Source organism: Sarcophilus harrisii, chromosome 3 (assembly GCF_902635505.1).
Source record: "Sarcophilus harrisii chromosome 3, mSarHar1.11, whole genome shotgun sequence".
Taxonomy (NCBI): Eukaryota; Metazoa; Chordata; class Mammalia; order Dasyuromorphia; family Dasyuridae; genus Sarcophilus; species Sarcophilus harrisii.
The window spans coordinates 441433910-441450707 of NC_045428.1; the positions used below are offsets into that span (position 1 = coordinate 441433910).

General features: G+C 33.8%; 1 long non-coding RNA gene across 1 annotated transcript; it reads left to right on the top strand.

The window, feature by feature from the left end:
• The first annotated feature begins 72 nt into the window (after positions 1-72).
• On the top strand, positions 73-10601 carry LOC116422478. Its single transcript, XR_004233144.1, has 3 exons — positions 73-136; positions 7424-7494; positions 9468-10601. It is a non-coding gene; the product is annotated as an uncharacterized LOC116422478 (long non-coding RNA).
• The last annotated feature ends 6197 nt before the right edge of the window (positions 10602-16798 follow it).

Sequence of the window (16798 nt, forward strand, 5' to 3'; positions counted from 1 at the left end):
CTTTCATCTAGGCGAACTGCAGATCCCATGACATCATTCAACGCTGTGGGACTGGTAGGAGAGCTATAATTCAGCCTGTGGGGGAATACATCGAGCGAGCGAGAGAGGAACTAGAGTTTGCAAGATTTCTAATCAGGTTAGTCCATTGTAACCAGCGCAGGGCTCATTTCAAAGTTCCTGTTATCTGCTTCCTAGGGAGAAGGGAGAGGGAATAGTCTGAGCTTTTGTGCGCGATAAGATCCCTGATAAAGTGCCAAATAAGAGTATTTAAAACCTTATCTTTGACAAAAATCACCGTTCCCACAAAGACTAGGCTATCTGACATTCAGAACAATTTAATAAAGCTGCCAAGCAATTATGAAAAATGTCTCCAAATCGCCAGATGGACTGGGTGAATGGCAACAATAGCAACCCAAATGAATGAGAAAAAGATCTCTAAGAATTCAAGCAAATTATCCTCTTCTTGAAAGTCAAAATGGAAGAAACCATTATCAATTAGCTAATGGCATTCAAAATTAAAACGGGGCCGTCTGAACAAGTAATTAAATCAGCAGACAACAGCCTTTTGGATTCTGTTCTCAGATCTGCCACCAACTCACTAGGTGATCCCTGGCTCCTACTCAAGCTTGTCTTTGCCTTAGTTTCCAATTTTGTAAATTGGATATAATAACACCTCCGTATGCTCAGTATTGTTAGGCTTAATTCATTAAGACTTGTTAAATATTTTAGGATCTTTACATGATATATAAAAGCAAAGTACTTTCATGTATAATGATGGTCCAAAAATATGTTTTCATTGGTCTTGCTCAAGTAATGTACAGTAACGCATGGGCAAAAATAATGTTCTTCAGTCAGGTCAGACTCCTCTTGGCTAAGATACTTGAGTGGTTTGCCGTTATCTTTTCCAGCTCATTTTACAGATGAGGCAGCTGAGACAAATGGAGTTAAGTGACTTGCCCAGGGTCACACAGTTAGTAAATGTCCAGACTGCTGTGACACTTAGCTGCCTTAATTTTTTTTCATATTAGCATATTTTATTTTCTCCATACATGTAAAGATAGTTTTCAACATTCTTTTTTTAAAATTAGATTTTGTGTTTCAAAGTTTTTTTCTCTCATTTCTCCCTCCTCAAGACAACAAGCAATTTGATAGAGGTTATACATGTACAATACTTTTAAACACATTTCTGTATTTCCATGTTTTGCAAGAAAAATCAGACCAAAAAGAAAAAAAAAAAAAAAAACACGAGAAAGAAAAAGCAAGCTAGCAACAACAACAAAAAATGAAATTATTATGCTTTAGTGGATTAAATCACATTCAATCTCGATAGTTCTCTCTCTGGCGTTTTCCACTCCAACTCTATTGGATTTATCATTGCTGAGATTAGCTGCCTTTTACTTCACAAACTTATTTAATTAAATGCAATTTACTTATTGATTTAAAATTTGCAAAGTATTTCACAAATATCTCATTTATCCATACAACTGCTATAAGTGCTCTATAATTATTTTTAGTTTTAAAGATAAGGAAACAGGTTAAATGACTAAGGACAGGAGAAGTTAAAAAGTCCCCAAGACAGTATTTGAACACAGATTTTTCTGAGGGTTGGCCTTTCTATCTATTCTGCACCACCTAGTTGACAGTTCTAAACTGCACCTAGACTTCATGCTCAGTGACATTTAATAAATAAAAAATTAAACTAACTACCATACTATAGTTCAATTCTCCAGTGTCAATCTTGAATGAGTATCTAAAATTACATTAAACTTTCCCCTCTTTTGTTTATTTCTTACAATCTAAGAACAGAAACTCACGATGGCCTAATTTGACTTCTTTTTATCGTAAAATCTGAAGTAAGATAATGTGGCATTAAAGAGAATCTAATTTTTATCTGACCATGTTTTCTTTTGTAACACAGTACGAGGCAACAGCAAATTGTGGTTTCAAGATCATAGGGTCATAAATTGAGAGCTGGCAGGGATCTTAGAGGTCATCTAGTTCAACTCCCTTATTTACCAATGAGGAATTAGAGACCAAGAGAGGTGACTTGCTTGAGTTCTCTACTATTTTTATAATCATGGGAGGAAGGGAAATTATTTTGGTTTTCAAAAGTAAAAAATACAACTAAAAATTAATTAATGATATTTTTGCAAAACTGAAAGAGAAAGATAGAATTCTATTCTTTCCTCTTTGAGAGCAAGAACTATGTTTTGCCTTTCTTAGTATCTTTAGAGTTTGCCACAAGCCTTGGTATATAGTGAGTGCTGAATAAGTATTCAGTTTTTCCTTTCTTATAGGCAGGTTTTTTTCTTCATAGAATCTAGAAATGAAAAGGACCTAATTAGAGCTTCTCTTTTACATATGAAGAAATTGAGGCTGGGACAAGTGAAGTAATTTGCTTCATGTCACACTGGTGTTAAATATTAGAACTGGAATTCAAACTCAGTTCAGGTCTCTAAATATTCTGACTTTTCTGCTCCTTAAAAGATACCCCTTTTATCGTAGAATACATTTTAGAAGATAAAGGTTTTTTTTTGAACAAATTAATGTTTCATTTTTTACTATACACTTCTTTATGAATCCTGCTGGGAGAGAAAAAAATAGGAACAAAAGAAAAATCATGAGAAAAAAAGAAACAGAAGAAAAAGAGGAAAAAAAAGTGAGCATAACATGCGTTGATTTATGTTCAGTCTCCGCAGTTCTCTCTCTAGATGCAAATGGGGTTGTCTATCCAAAGTTTATTGGGATTGTCTTGGATCACTGAACTGCTGAGAAGAATCAAGTCTTTCACAGTTGATCATCACATAATCTTGCTGTTACTGTGTATAATGTGTTCTTGATTTTTGCTTATTTCACGCCACATCAGTTTATACAAATCTTTCTAGGCTTTTCTAAAATCAGCTTGTTCATAATTTTTAATAGAACAATAATATTCCATTATTTTCATATACCATAACTTATTTAGTCGTTCCCCAATAGACGGGCATCTACTCATTTTCCAATTTTTTGCCACCACAAAAAGAGTTGCTACAAACATTTTTGCACATGTGGTTCTTTCCCCTTCTTTATGAATGTTTCTTTATTAGTCATAACTTTAAATCAAATTCATTTCATTTCTTTTTTAAAAAATTGTTGATATTCTTTGTTTTTACATTAGCTTTATTCCCAAATCTATCACTCTTCCTCTCTTACCTGGAAAACCATCCCCTGTAAGAAAAAAAAAATTAAAGAGAGAGAGAAAAAAAGCAGTTAAAAAAAACCAAACTAATCATGATTCTCCATGTTTGTAAAAAAGGGGAAAGGGTAGATTTTCTTTTCTTTGAATTTGATCAATATAATTAAAAAGAGGTGAATTTCTTTTTTGTTGTAGTTTCTATTTATACTTTTCTAGTCATTGCGTATATGATCCTGCTTCTTTCATTTTGCAATTCATTCATACAAATCTTCCCATACTTCTCTGTCCTTCATTGTTTCTTCTGGAGCAGTTGAACACTGCCTTCATGCCTAATAGATAGAATTGCAGGTTGAGAACCAGGAGGACCTGAGTTCAAGAGATGCCTCTGATACACAATAGCTGCTTCACTCAGAGCAAGTCACTTTGTTTAAGTAACTCTCAATGTTGACTTGCAGCTTGAAGTTGTAGAGTGGGGACTACCTGCACAGAGTGAGATTCCTCATTGGGAGTTCTGTATCAATAAAATATGGTATGAAAATTTAAAATTTACATTGTATTAAAAAAGAAATGACAATAATACTTATGAACATCTCTGAAACTTTAAAAAAGAAGTTTTATCTTTAATACCCTGTACTCTTGTCAAAGCCACAAATAAAATTGAATAGATGAGCTCAGAATTGCTAAAGTTTCACCAAGAATAGTTAGTATGCTGAGAGCAGCCTTTGGAAAACAGTGATCCAAATGAAACCTAGGCATCTGATGCTCCATTCTGCACACTCACTCATACCCACACACACAATCAAAAGGGAGAAAAAAAGTATTTCAAGACTTAGTGAGAAGTCCAATGTTGACTGTAATTTAAGAATTTATTTTAAAAATAACTTGAAAAGTTAGCCAGCCTTTCCTTGTGGACATGATGTGACACTTTCACAATCAGTATACTATTGGACTTAGTTTTCATGTATGATAATGATTTGATGGCTAATCCATCTGTCCTCAGTGGCCTAATGCCCCTTGCAGTCAATGACAAACATTTTCAAGATGATGTTAAACTTAGAGATATAATTTGTTGGCACAGAAGTGAAATTAAAAGTCTGCCTTACATATGCAGGGACTGAATTTATAACTGTGGCCTCATTAGTACTACATTCTAAACGAACTGAGTATTGCTACTTTGTTGCTGGTCTTACTGTTCTTTTTTGTTTTGTTTTTAAATTTATTTTTTGATTGGTGCATTGCAATAAAGGAGAAAACTTGCTCCAAAGTACCTTAGCTGAGCTAAATTCTGTTGGATAGTATGGTGACAGGAACAATTTAAATACAAGCTGCAAAAACTTCTCTCCTTTTAGAAAGCCGAGTTACAGTCTTAAATTGATTGCTTTTAATTCTGTTGTCATATCCATTTAACTTCTCCTTTTCCCTTCAATAAATTGTACTTCAGTTGCTGTGTCTCTGCTTTCTGTGCTAATTTCTCTTGAGAATCTGGAGCACATTTCTTCCACTTCTTTACTTTAACATGTTATAGGTCATGTGAATTATGATGACAATGAGTTATTGCTTCAGGTTGGACAAGTTGTTTTGGTATTGAGTTTCATTGTTCATTAAGCTCACTGTATCAACTTGTGAATAATGTGAGGTCTTATTTTCTCTTTACTAAGGAAATTTTATGGATTCCATGAAGAAATACTTGTGTAATAAGAGACTGGCACATGTATAGAGTATATCAGTGTCAGGTAGTGCAATTTCCCCAGGTGGGAGAGGCTAGAGATGATGATGTATAATGAAGTACCTTAGAGAGATGGTAAAGGATGTCTAAGTATTCTATCACTGGCTCTGGTTAGTGAACCCTGCAGTGAATATGTAGCTCTTTGATTGGCAGTGAAGACATTCAGAAGGGCCTGAGGCACTCTGGGCTTGTTATCTGACATTTTGTTTGACTCCTCCATTTTGGTAGATGTTTTTGATTCTTTCCTTGATGTCATTTAGTGAAAGATACTGCTAAGGAAGAAGTCTCAGGCCTTTCTGAGGCCGTGTGATCTTGTGAATGTAGACTTGAATTCTCGTTCAGCCTCAGAATTTGTTCTTTTTCATTTTAAGTGAAAGGAGAATGGGTTATATAGCTACCTCCACTTTAATGTCCCAAGAAGCAAGGGAATAATTTCACAACCCAGCCTAGTGTGAACTGAGACAAGCACTCTCTTGATGCCATATTTAGATTTCAATACCATATAGAAACTGCTTACTTTCCTCCCAAATCCCTAAGAGTTGAGGACATTATGCTCTTGAGGTAAAAGGAAGAAACATTTGTGCTTTTGTTAGTGCTATATTTCCAAAGTAAATTTTCCTTTATAAAGACTAATTGACATAAATTTATCAAATGGAGCTGGAGTGCTTTCTACGAACTCCTAATAGGCAGAGAAACATAATCAATGCAGACTCAAGGCAATGGTAGTAGAGACGCCACAAAACCCTCAGCATGCTCTAGGATCTTGAAAGGGATTTGTAGCTTGCCTGGCTACATAGTGGAGAGAATAGTCACATTGGAGAGAATCTACTATACTTGCATTGGTTATTTTTAAACTTGCTACATTGTTCAAACATTTTTTTTAAAATGAGTTAAAGGACATTAGAGAGACTATTAACATTTAATTAGTCAAGTAAAACTTGCATGTAAAGTTCATAGAATCAGAGATTTGGAAATGGAAAGATACTTAAAGGTCTTTTAGGAAGATCAAACTCTGAATTCAGAGATAAGGAAACTGAGTAATAAAGAGGTTACAAGCTTTGGAAACCTTGAGGTCCTACGACTACATATAACATGAAATTTTACTTAATAAGCACCTCAGTGAAAAACAGATTTAGAGAATGTATATATGATAAGCTTTCCAAATTCCTAAATTTCTAGACAATCTCGATTTTTAATTCCAATTCATGAATCATATGACCTTTGATAAGTCAAATGGGAATAATACTATATAAATCAGAAAATAAGATTCTAACTGCAAAGTTAGAAAGAACCACAAGGTCAATTAGTCTAACTAGATAACAAATCATAAATTCTAATCAGAATACCCACTTAATTGCTTGTTGTGCCAAATTAGTCTCTGTAAAATAGCTTGGAAAAAATATAATATGTATACATATCTCTATATACACATACATATATATGTATGTATAATGCTATAAATACATGTTTGCATTCATATGTATATTATGAATATATGTACACATAATATATGTACTGTAATATACTACACATCTATAGATATGTATATATCTATGTGTATATACATACATTTATACACATACATATATTTACACACACATTGTATGTATGTTTGTGAATTTTGGATGAACTACTAGTAACTCAAGTTACTTGACCCATTTCAATGATGAGGACCAGTCTGCTCAGAGGCATTTTGGGGGTTATCCCACATTTACCAAGGTAGTTATTTTTTTCTACCCAATATAGGGAACTCTCTTAAGATTCTTAGGGAGTTGGCAATATCTAACCCCTAGCTCTTCTTTTGCAGAAGGGAATATGAGCTACTTGTCTCATTTGTTAAGAGGATGTTATCAATGTGGATTCGTCCAATTACATTCTTGGCTCTAGCTTTCACCAATAAAGGAAACAGCCCTCCATCTTTTGTGCTTTGTTTAAGTGGACCCTAATTATATGAATATGATTTAATTGTGATGATCACACAATCATGGTTTGACTGGATATAGTTCTTTTCTCACAACTCAAAAAGTAAATAAAAAGTAATCAGAACAAATATGTATTAAAATAACCACTATACCTATAGCTACTGCAGGGGTAGACAGCATTTAACTCATTTATAGTATATCCTCACTGCAAAAATTCTTGGACATAATTCATATTTTGAAACCAAGATGCTACTTATCAGTCAGTCACCTTGGGAGCTAAGAAGTGCCTTCGGTGCTGACAAAGACAAATGTACCCAGCTCCCTGATCCATCCCTCTTACATCTGATTTTCTCATTCAAAGTCTCCTGAAGGTCCCTGCATATAGTCAACTTCAGACACTTAATAGTTACTTGACCCTGGGCAAGTCACTTAACCCTATTTGACTCATTTTCCTCATTTATAAAATGAATGGGAGCAGGAAATGGTAAACTTATTCCAATTATCTTTGCCAAGAAAACCCCAAATGGGGTTACGAGGAATCAGACATGACTGAAATGACTGAACAACAACAATAAAGATAACTTCTTTTGTCTCTTTCAGTTCCTACTCTTGGATTCTATGAAAAGTGGAATGGACTGTCTGAAGATGTTGTACAATTCCCTTCCATAGAGGTATTCAAGCAAAGATAGATGAATACTATATATTGCAGAGGTATATGTTCAGGTACATGTAGCACTAGATTTCTAAAACCACTTTCTTTCACATTTTGAGATTCCCAGTCAGTACTTGTCTTTTTCTACTTCTACCTCCCTAAAAAAGGCAGGAAATAGACTCCTGCTAGTTTGCACATGCTTTCAGTTCCTTTGTAAGTAGATTATTTGAAATACCACATTTTGCCATGGAAAAGTTTTTTCTAATGGTTAGAAGAATCTCAGGCAAACCCATAAAAAATAACCAAACCTCTCTCCCTCACCCAAAAAACTTTTTCACCCACAATGTGCCAGAAAAATATTATTACTTTTCCCAACAATATCGGAGACCTTAAAACATCACTTCTTACTGACTAGAAATTAAATGTGACAATTCTAACCAAAGCAATTTGTGGGATAGAAAATAAGACAAAAGAAGGAATATTCAATTAATCACATTAATGAAATGGGAGCAGATGGGGAACCTTCAGAATAAAGTAATTCATATATTGTAAATACTTTGATTTCATTGTAAAGTTGAATCTGAAGTAGCTAATGCTAAGCTACTTTTAGAAGTATGGACCTTAATCAAAATTATTTAAAGATAAAATAAAATATCTACTTGAATAGTATGAAGTGTATTGTTGATGCACAATAAATAATGAACAGAGTTAAAGCAGTGCAGATATTTTTGAAAAACAGAATTATAAACAAAATCGCAGAAAAATTATTCTAAATAAAATCAAAAAGGGTGGTTTTATATATGATTGATCACTTTTGATCAGCTCTTCTTCAACAAATTAAAGAGATAATTTATGAAAATAGCTTTCTGGTCGTATGGTATTTTAGAAAAAGGATTAGACTTAAAATTAGATTATGATGGGCAAGACATTTAACATCTCAAACACCTGTAAATGGAGACAATAATCATCCGTGCATACTTATCCCCACTGAGTTGCTGTATATAATGATATAACACATGTAAAAGAATTTTCTGCCCATCTCAGTCTATATTTACCATGATTATTATTGCTTTTCTTTATTCTCCTCTAGTTTGATGGTGTTTAGATAGAAAACAGTCCTGCGACTGATTATTATTTTGTTATTATTTTGATTTATACTTAATATTTTCTGGATTGTTGCACAGGTAGATAAAATGATTTTTAAAATTAAATAAGGCTATAAATTCATCTATAGGCTTACTGAAGTGTCCTTTGGAGAAAGCTGATAGTAGATAGCATGATGGAGATAATATTTACTTCATCTTGCTTCCAGATGGTTTTGATTTCTTCTGGATGTTCCTATATATTATGAAAGCTTTTCATTGCAAGCAGTTTGAAGATTATAAGTACTTGGAATGGTAATATCTATTAAAAATTTCTTAAGTTTTTATGAAGCAATGTTATCTATGACCAGTTATGGGTAACGGTTTTTATATGATAGTCCTATGGTTTTCAGTATAGTTTAATTCCCATGAATATTTTAAGGTTTCTGTAAGGGTGTGACTCAAATAAATCAATCATTTGAATACCCCCACCTCATTTAAAGTAAGTGAAATGAGGACATGTCTGTATACATTTATTAGTCAAAAACAAGTGTCAGCCAATCAGTCAATAACTTTAGATTTAATATGAAAAATACTTAGGATAAGTTGATATGATGATAGAAAAAATGTCCAGATTGTCTGAAGAAACTTAGTCGTTTCCTATGGGTCATATAAAAAATAAATGCTAGTTTATAACTATAGTTATTTGAATTTCTGGTGGGAAGAGTTATTTAAACCAGAGAAGAGAGAGCATTGAAGCAAAATCTCTGAGAAGGTGAGCACCTCAATTTTGGTCACAGCCAAAGTTTTCACCTCCCCACTCCTTAGCTAGGACAAAACTTTATGAGATGATAAAGGTCCAGAGAATTTGAGACTTCCCATTGACATCCATCTAACTATCATTCTCCAGGTTAGCAATGACTGGATACAGTGTAGGTACTGGGAGCCAAGAATGAACAATAGGATGTGAGAAGCCAGATTTGTGCCATCACAAGCAAGGAAGCTATATCATGCCAAAGGGGAACATCTTGAGCACATCATAAAGGAGAGAAGAGGATTTTCATCAATCAAGAACAGCAAGCCACCCTTTTATTCCATATGTTCTCTTGTTTTGAGCCCACTTCTTTTAAGAATCTACACTGTAGGAGAGTGGATCACACAGTTGGGGAGAATGTTTTGTATCAGTTGTTTATATTATGTCACCTTAGAAAGTGCCTCTTTCTAAAACTAATTGAATCTACCCAATTAAATAAAATCAATCAATAATCATTGGGAGGAGCAGTGGAGTTGGGGTACTAGCAGTATTTATGATTGAAATTACCCAGTCTTGTCTCTTAGTGCTATCCTTAGAGCCTTATGAGGATGTAGTAGCTATTCTCTGACTTTTTCTCAACTTTTGCCATTGGAGGTTGAGAAAATAAGTCTCCCAACTTACCAAATGATAAATTTCTGGTGTACAATTCTAGTTACCCATTTGTTTCTTATTAGATATCTGATAGGTGCTAACAGGGTTAAGTGTCTTGTGCTGGGTCACCTCCCTAGTAACTGTGTGAAAATGACTTTGAACTCAGATCTTCCTGACACCAAGCCCAAGGCTCTATTCAATCTAGTTGCCCTGGAATATGAGAACTATACATGTTTCAAAGTATTTTGAACTGAAAATAGATTTCATTTTTAAGTTGTTACTAAAAGTATAAGCACGACTTTTATGATAAGAAACAGTATAGTGGAAGGAGAGCAGGACTTTGAGTCAGGAATACATAAGTCCAAATTGTATCTCTGACATTATTAACTTTCAACTCTAACCACTCTGTGTCTCAGTTTTCTCATTTGTGAAATGGGAATAATGATAATGCATTTTAGTGCTTATTTCACAGAATTGTGATGACATTCAAATAAAATTATCAATGAGCAACAAACACACAAAACAAAAATGAGAGTCTGGATCCTCAGAAATGAGAGTCTATATATATTGAACTGGCACAGGAGATAGATCACCTGGCCTAGAGTTAGAAGAACTTAAGTTCAAATATGGGCTCAGTCACATATTAGCTTTGTGACTCTGGGCAAGTCACTTATCCCCAATTGCTTTGCCAAAAAAAAAAAAAAAAAAAAAGAAAAGAAATGAAAAGAAAAGATAAAACACTCCAATATCTTTGCCAGGAAAAGCCCAAAGATGGGGCCACAAAAAAGTGTAATTGAAAAAAGAAAAGTTAAAGACTTGATTGAAACAACTGAATAATGAAAACAAAAGGTAATTAGGAAAAAGGACAGTAGCAGCTGGAGGGAGGAAAAAAAAGTCTGTTGTAGAAAATGGTACCTTAATTGACATTTGAGGGAAACTTGATATTATAAGAAAGAGAGAAGAAAATGCAATTCCATCACTGCCAGGTGCAGGTGGCATGCAAAAACCTGGGCATGGAAGGTGAAATGTCATGTGTGAGCAACATAGGTAGGCCGCTTTGAGTGGAGTGTAGATTTATGAAGGGGATTAATGTATTATTTGGTGGGAAAGGTAGTATAGAATCAGGCTACTAAGAACTTTAATTGCCAAAAAGAGATATTTGTGGTTGATCACAAAATACTTTGCATCCTTATGATTTCTATAAATATAGCTATTGCAACATATATAAGTTTTCATAAATATAAAATTATAGCAACTATCATGATAATATCTCAATATAATATAGCATAGTATATCAAATATTAATGCAATTATATCATAATAATATAACGGCAATAAATTAATAGGTTATAATTATATTTATAAATATAAAATTATCATTACAATTTATACTTATGATTATAAATTTTTGAGTGTCTAAATTACATATAAAACTAGAAAATATACAAAATATACAAAATTCTGAAAATGCAAAATGTGCCTTGATTTTGAGCAACTCATTAATATTTCTAATGATGAATTTGATATTAATGATCAAAATAATATTGATGCTTTGCCACATAATTGTAAGATAAAAGATAAAAAATAGTTTTTATTCTCTGTACATTGAACATCCTTTGCTAGGACATCTTGAGGGGAATGGAACATTATGTTAATATAATTCCCAATGATTTTTTTTCTTCCTTTAGTTATGCACATATATGTGTTTTTCCTGGGGAGAATGGGACAATCTTGTTTGCATTGACTTTTTCTTTCTTTTGTCTGGTAGGAAAACAACAGTATTTTGAAGACAGCTCTTTTTTTTTCCCCCTGGAGTTTTGCTAGGTTTCTTTCTTGTCTTGAAAAATAAGCATTCCTTCTTTCAATTTGACCTTTCATTCACCTTTGTCTCCTGTGGAAGTTCAAAAGTATGCAACGCTATAAATGCTAAACCACTTACTTTGATGTGAGGCTCAAAAATTCTTTCTCTGTGATAATGAAGTATAATAATGATGATATGCTCTGAAATCTTTATCACTGTTAAATATGAAAAGGAGGGGTCAGTTTTTTTATCATACAAGGAAAAGACTATGCAACTCAGCTAGAAATTCATGGCTTTCTCAAAGTAACTCCTTTATTCCAGCCCTGAGAACATTTTCATAAAAAGCAAAATGCAACCTCAGTTTTAAAGTAGTTATTGTTGTTGTTTGTTCTTTGTTTTGAAGTGGACCAATGATATCACAATGAGATGTCTTGATTTGTGAGTGAATTAGATTTAAACGAGGCAAAGTTTTCAGCCTCACTCTCTCTTTCAGAGTCATTAATGTCCAGGGGGAAGACATTAGTGGAAGTATAGTGTCTGACCTGGGTCATGACCCAGGATGCAGTAGATGATTTTGACATCTTCACTGTCTGACCAAACTCTAAGTGCTCCAGCATCACCTGCTTCAGCTACCTTTATAGCCAGTGAAATAAGCCATTCTTATCTGCCCATTCTGCCTGGGGGGTGAGGTGGTGGAACCTTCACATGCTGGGGATAAATGACCCTCATTCATTGACAGGTCTGAGGTCTATCAATTACCTTCAACCTGATATATCCCATTTGCTAAGATGGCTTTACCACCAGTGTGATCCCTGCTCATAACTCAGCTTCTTGTAGCCACAGGTGAGAGTTGGGTGACAGGTGGACACCAAAGGTAGATGAGCAGCTCTGAAGGTCTTGACAGGACTTCACATTGGGAGTGCTAGTCCTCCCTGAAAGAATAATATATCCATGGATAGTTCCTTAAATCCAAGGTGGTACATTAATTTCAAAGAACTATAGAATTATATGACTAGAAAGATTGTCATGTTATTAGGCATTCATTTGATGTGTCAACATCAAGAAAAGAGTCATCTGAATGATCCCAGACAAATAAGGAGCTTTTTCACTTTTAGAAAACTCCAAAGAAGCTCTATAGTCTTTCTACATAGCGTATTTCATATTTACCAGTTTTTCCTCCCATGAATTTTTCTTTGATCAAGCTAATATTCTAAGAGCATCAACAGAACTCCTGTTCTGATTTTAGTGGAGATGGAGACTCTCTGATGATCATCATCTATAGTTTTGTTTATTTATGATGAACATAAAAAACATAGTATCTCAAACTCCATGCATTAATTCCTTTTAAAACCCCACTTATACCTGGTCATCTAACTTACACTATCCAAAGTGGGAAATGATGCACTGCAAATTGTCTCATATTCCATTGTAATCTGCTACCAGATAACTTCCATCCATTGGTTCTGTCTGTTATTTATGTGTATGTGAAAGATTAGGGTAACTCACAAATCAAGACCTAGTTCTGGGAGTATGCACAGTGGGGCTCTCCCTAAATGGAGTCTGGAGAGCCTATTTCTGGAAGAATATGATAATGTTCAATAAAGGGAGCTCCCTGAATCAGAGCATGTGTTTACTATATACTTAGTGCATAGTGAAATAAAGCCATTTCATTATTTGTTAAGCCAGACTGAATGTACATATTAAAATCCAAATGACTCTCTTTCCTGGAGGTGATAGCCTTCAGACAGGGAAGAGAGGTAGCTACTTCCGCCACCCATTCTGACTTATGTTGGGTCATCTTTGAAAGATCACAAGAGAACTAGGTGAAGAGAAAGCAGTTTTAAGGAGCATCATTGGAATAATGATAGAGTCTTGCTAAGTGATCACTTTGAACCCAACATTCATGTGTGTGTGTGTGTGTGTGTGTGTGTGTGTGTGTGTGTGAATGTAGGTTTAAAAAGCAAACCTCATTACTAAAACATTCTTTAAAGAGTCATTTAAAGTCTATGAATAAAACAAAGATGTTCCTTGAATAAAGGTTGCAATCCACAAGAATAAATAAAGTGAAAGACATTTGGAATGGAAGCACCTTCAATTTTGTGGATCCAGAATCAAACACTGCTTTGTATCTTTGTTTCGGAGATTGTTCCAGCCAAAATTGTGAGGTTTTGTTATATTGTTAAATAGCAATGAGGTAAAGAATCAAAGGATAAGAAAATGTAATGCCTATAAGAGTTGGTGCATGCATTTTAAAGGCAGAGATGCCTTGAACAGCTTCAAGGTGCAAAGAAAGTGGTGAGGATTGTTGAACAACCTAAGAAAGCAGAAAAACTTTCTGGTTTGAAGATAGAATCCTCAACGACTGGATTGCTTATATTTATTTGCTCCAAGGAGGTTTATAATGAGAGCAAGAAGACAACAAAATATATACCTATGGATCTGATCTTCAAAACAGCATCAGATTTCTGTCTCCTTAAAAAATATTCCAAAATATCTAAAACTCCTAAAAGAAACCCTACTGAATTCCACAACTTTGCTGAAGGCTTGAAATTTGTAGCAGTAAAAATTGACAGGAGTTACAAAAAATTTAAAAAAAAGACTTTCTATGACATATATATGTATATATACAAATATACACATATATATACATACACACACATATATATGAATACACACATACATGATATGATTATCTAGCTATAGATCAATGAAATGGTTGCTTCAGTTGATTTGGTTTTTTTTTTAGATTGTTTTATACTATTTGTACATTATTTACATGTGCATTTATACACATATATAGATACATAAAATCTTTTTTTCATGAATAACTAATTTTACAATTACTCTTATGGTAAAATCTGATTCAATTCCCAATTTTTATTTAAAGCATTTATATCTAGAACAAACTAGTTATTTGTACACAGAAGAATACTTAACGGGTGACCAGTCTACTTCACAAAGTAGTGAGCTCTCTATTACTAGATGTGTACAAGCAGAGTTAGGAATTTTGTGGAAAATATTCCCCTATCCAGAAGGTGATATGAGTAAATTATTTCAAGATCACTGAATCAGCCCTTGAAAGAAATCTGAGAGGTCCAGTCTAACCCCCAAAAGGAATAATAAAAATAATAAGTAGTGTTTATATAGTGCTCCTCTCTACATATACAAATATTACTGAAATTTTAAGGTTTAAAATCTTTAAAGATATAGACTTTTGGAACCCCCTGTATCATGTATTTGTACCATTCCCTCTAAAGTTCCAGACTTTTCTACCTTTTATTGAAGGAAGCAAAGAAGAATAGAATATTTCTCTAGGCAATCCATTTCTCTTTGGGAAAGTTCTATTTATTAGAAAGTGTTTTCTGATATTAAATTGAAATTAAACTCTCTGTGCCTTCCAGTCATTATTTCTTGTGCTGCCTCATGGTGCCAAGCTGATCAAATCAAATCTCTCTTTCATATGACTGCCCTATAAATACTTAAAGTTGGTGTCTTTGTTCTATTTAAATTTCTCTATTCTTCAGACTGTCTCCACTTTGTAATAATAAATCAGAGGATTTAGAGTTAAAGTAGGCCTCGGAGGTCATCCAGTTCAACCCCTTTATTTTATAAATGAGGAAATCAGGTTCCAGAGTTTCTTTTATGAATCCTGATCTCCAATAGTATAATCTCTATTCCTTTTACCATACCATAATTGATGTAGAGCTAGCTATCTTGCCTCTCTCATAGATTCCCCCCAATTCAACAATGTCCTTTGTTAATTAAAACACAATACCTAGAATTGCACACAACATTCCAGATATAGTCTGACTAGGTTTGGATGCAACAAGGCCATTATCTTCCTTGTTTTGGACACTGGGTCTATCAATGCAGATGAAGATTAAGTTAGTTTTTTTTTTTTGTTTTTTTTTTTTTGGCTTCTCTGTCACAGATCTTTTTCACATGATATCTAAGGTTCCTTCCATTCCTTCCACTTGAAGATGTATATGAATCTGTAGATATTTCTAAAAAAGACTAATGAATGATTATATTGTAGAAAACTATTCTTTGGTTTGTTGCTGAAACTGCTATTTGTAGAACTTGGATTTGTTTATGACAGTTTTTAGATTCATGTTTTCCCCCCATGGCTTTGCTTAAATAATTCTGATTTATTTTGAATTATAGCAGGTAAAAAAGGATGGACTTTATATTTGGGCAGAGGAAAATGTATATGAGGACCTTCTGCTGGTCTGTCTTTTGTAAGTATCTGTGCAAAAGCCAAAAGATAGCTTGAAATTTGGCAAGATCTATGTTTTGTAGAATTTGAAAGAAGATAGGTTTGATTTATTTTTTGGAGATATTGCTATATGACATATTGCAGATCTGCAGGATGAAGAAATCCCATCTGAGTTGGGAAAGTTTCAGATGGAATCATGCTGTGCATTCTCTTAGGGGGACTCCTGTTGGAAGGCGTCTACTTTAAAAAATTGCTCTGTGACATTCCAAGTTTCCAAGATGGAAAAAAAGAAAGCAAAAATAGAGTCATTCAGGTGGTTTTAAAATGAGGAAAAAAATAACTGGGCATTCAAAATGTGCAGCTTAGCCATTACTGTCTACGAAAATTTCTTTTATTATTTTCATTGCTGGCATATACAGTTCAGAGAAAATAGATAATAGATAGAGGCTTCTGCCAAAACTTTTTTTTTTCCTTTTCTATTTCTTATTTATTTAACCTTATGTTTCATATCTTCACTGCTACCCATGTGTGATGTTTAATACATGAAATATGTTGCTATCTTATTTGAGAATTGCATCTATATGCAAAGTTTTATATAATCAAAGACACTAACAATGGATTCTTTTATTTTGCTTTCTGAGGACAGCTTTATGCTTTGGTGGAAAGACTGCAAAATAAGAGACTGTTTCCAAATGAGGTCCCTAAAAAAAGATTGGCATTAGAGTGGGATATTACACTAATTCCTTTCTAAAGATCTAGCTTACAGAAAGAAGTCTGGTGCAATGATCTGATCAGAATGGGTTCCTAGAATTTTGTCTA